This window comes from Fomitiporia mediterranea (genome assembly GCF_000271605.1).
Source record: "Fomitiporia mediterranea MF3/22 unplaced genomic scaffold FOMMEscaffold_2, whole genome shotgun sequence".
NCBI lineage: Eukaryota > Fungi > Basidiomycota > Agaricomycetes > Hymenochaetales > Hymenochaetaceae > Fomitiporia > Fomitiporia mediterranea.
Window position 1 is genome coordinate 2,915,283 of NW_006760387.1, and position 3,477 is coordinate 2,918,759.

A 3,477-nucleotide genomic window follows, 5' to 3' on the forward strand; every position below is an offset into this window, starting at 1 on the left:
TTTAAAAAACATGAATTTATATCAAATAATCACTGAATTCTGTGCAGAATTGAGTGAGAAATAGTGCTCCACACTATAGTATAATTTATAGATACACTTACAGTGTATACACTTACACACTGTATTGTAAGAGAAAATTTTAGCTGAAAATACAGGCATATATTTACACACATATGTATATACTATAAGTAAAAAATTTCTGTATACACCATATACAAGTATACAGTATTACTAAGCATATTCTCTAATTAAATACTAAGTTTGAGTTTCTAAACCTTATTTACTTTACTTATTTATATACCAAATTATTTTAATACTATAAGTATGTAGCAAAAGTCTTTGTCATTCCTTAAAAGGTAGATTTATTTGTAAGTGATTTGCATGCCATACATAGAAATCAGATGTAGATCAAAGCTTTGATCAACACATTGTGAAGTACAAAAAAATACAGAATTTTACATTATTTTCACAAAATGGCTTGTATTTTCATGTTTTTTTGTGTGTATAATGTGTTTATGTATGCTAGAAATGTAAGACAAAGGTTTGATGTGTCTCTTATAGCCTTATAAGTTAATGCAAATCACTTACAAATACACTTACCTTTTGAGGAATGATGAAGACTTTTGCTACATACCTGTATATAACAACCTTGTTTAACTTAAAAAGTACTAGTATGAGTACTATAGTTAGTATGGTTACTACAGTACATTATATGAAGGTTTAGAGCTGTCACATAATATTAACTCACAACACTCAACTGTCTTATTTCTGTGTGTAAACAGTACTACAATTGTCTGTAACAGTATAGAGGGGACTCAAAGGCTTAGTAAGGGGACCCAGGCTACAACTATCCTACATAACAGAAATACAGAACACAAGTACTAGAATGTAGTCAGAACTTGCAGAACAGACAGAGAGAGAGAGTAAGACAAGAGTAGAGTATATAGAGTAAGCCTAAGAGTATAAGACTATCTAGAGTAGACAAGATCAAGACTATAGAACTAGTCTGATCTTGTACACTTATATATACTAAACTATACAAGAGTACTTAGAGAGTATGAGTTACTAAGAATAATAAGCTACAAAGAATGAAAGAAAGGAAGGTCAAAGATAAAGGTACAAAGAATAAAGGGATAAACAAAGGGTAAGAGACTATAAAATGAACAAAGAATGAAGGGGTGGTCAAAGGAATGGAATGATAAAGTAAGGAAGGGTAGTAGTAAGAGTCAGTATACATATAGTTTATAAATGGTGCCTCTGAGGGACAGAAGTCCTAAGTTCTAGTATAGAAGAGTATAGAACCCTTAGAACTGAAAGTATGAGAGTAGAGAACTGTAACATCACCCTCCCTCTAAAACCAATTGTCCTAATTAGTGAACATTAGACTTAGTTAGTAGCTTAAGTATAAGTCAGAACAGTAGAGCTTGGAAATCTGTAAGGCTGAGTTTGTGTAGAGTACTAGGATAAAGCTGATAGAAATCTTGGATTACCTTAAGAGTATAGGTAAGGTTCTTAGTAGGTTCCTAAGTGTACTCCTCAACTGAGTACCCTTTCTAGTAAACAAGGAATTTGAGTTTTCTATACAGTAGCTTAGTATCTACTATGTACTCTACTTTGTATTCTGGTTTAGAGCTAATAAGTTCTAGTAAAGACAGTAGGAGTCTTTATTATAAAGGAAAACTGAGATTATAGTACTAAAACAACAGAACCTTGTTAAACACTAAGTGTATACACTTCTATGTTACTAGAAGTTAGAGTTTGTAAACAGAGGTACTAACCTTCTTTTTAATAACAAAGGGTCTGAAGCACTTGTTGTCCAACTTCTTTATTAGGTAATCTGAGGTCAGATTAGTAGCTTCTAGTATAACTTTGTCACCAGGCTGGTAATCCTTAGCTGTAAACCTCTTCTAATTATAGTTCTACTTTATAACTTATACTACCTTCTCTAAAAGAGCTTGTGTGTCCTCCCTAGTCCTGTGTATCTGTTCTACAAAGTCTGTTACAGATTTGGAACTACTATTCTGGTTCAGAACTGTCCCCTAGTACAGATGTCTCTTATGATTAAGGAAGAACAGAGACTGTCCTGTTATAGAGTGTTACTAGTTATTGTGTACAAATTCTGTTAGAGCTAACCATTCAGACCAATCTGATTACTAATGATTAATAAACATTTGGAGGTAGAGCTTAATCTCCTGATTGACTCACTCAGTTTGACTGTCAGTCTGTAAGTAATATATAGTAGAAGGGTTTCCTTGAATTCTGAGAAGTGTATACAAGTCCTGTATAAATTTTGACTTAAATTACAGTCTACAATTGTGAATGAGCTTCTAAGGGAGTCTGTACAACTGGAAGACATGATTCTAATAAATACACACTATGTCTTTAAAAGTGAGTTCTATTTGAGTCAGAACTGTATAGACTTGCTTAGAGAATTAGTCAACAATTATACAGATAGTATTGTAACCCTAAGACTCAGGTAGCTTACTAATCAGGTCTACTAAGACTTCTTCCTAAGAGTGATCTAGGATCTAATACAGATGTAAGAGAGCCTAAACCCTTGTCTAGTAGGTCTTAGTCTGTTAGTATGTATTATAACTAGTTACATACTTTAGAATTTCCCTCTGTATTCCTAACTACTAGTAGTTCTAAGTAATGAGTTCCTGTGTTTTGTGTTAGTCTAAATGTTCTACAGTTGGATTGTTGTAATAAGCTCAGACAATGTCCTTCTACAGCTTCTAATCCTTCAGAATGTACAGTTAGCCTTTCTAGTAAACCTGTCTATCCTTATCCTCCTCCTAATCCTTAGCCTACTTCTCTAACTACTTTACTACAACCTAGTCCTGTGTGTGTCTCAGAGCTTACTGTATACAGGTGACAAAGTTGACATTCTCAGATTTGAGTCAGATCTCTTAGATTGTCTTAGACACAAAATAGGAATTGTTTAGGAGAACAAGATTTTTATTATTATTCTCCCTCCTTTTATAATCTACTTGTCTTAAGAGTAAATCAGCTTTCATTATTTGTGTTCTAAGTTTGTGAGTTAGTATAAAGTCATAGTTTTACAGTTCTAACATCTAGTAGGCTTAGTAGTAGTTAAGCTTCTGAGACACTCAGAAGTACTAAAAATTAAGGTAATTACTCTAAATCTTAAACTTCTGTACAGTACTAAGAAGATATTAACACTACTCCTCTAGGGAACAGACAATTGTAAGGAGTTCCTTGTTATAGATAGAGTAGTTCTATTCTGTTACAGAGAGGGATTCTGATCAGAACACTATTAGACACTACTTTCTATTAATGAACTAGAACAGTACTACTCTATTTACAAAGTCAGAAGAGTTAGCTTCAACTTAGAACTTGTCTATAACTATCAGAACTACTAATACAGGCTTACTAGTAATAGTCTGCTTAAGAGACTCAAATGTAGACTACTACTGATTATCCTATTACTAAGGAACATCTTTGCTAGTAAGATTG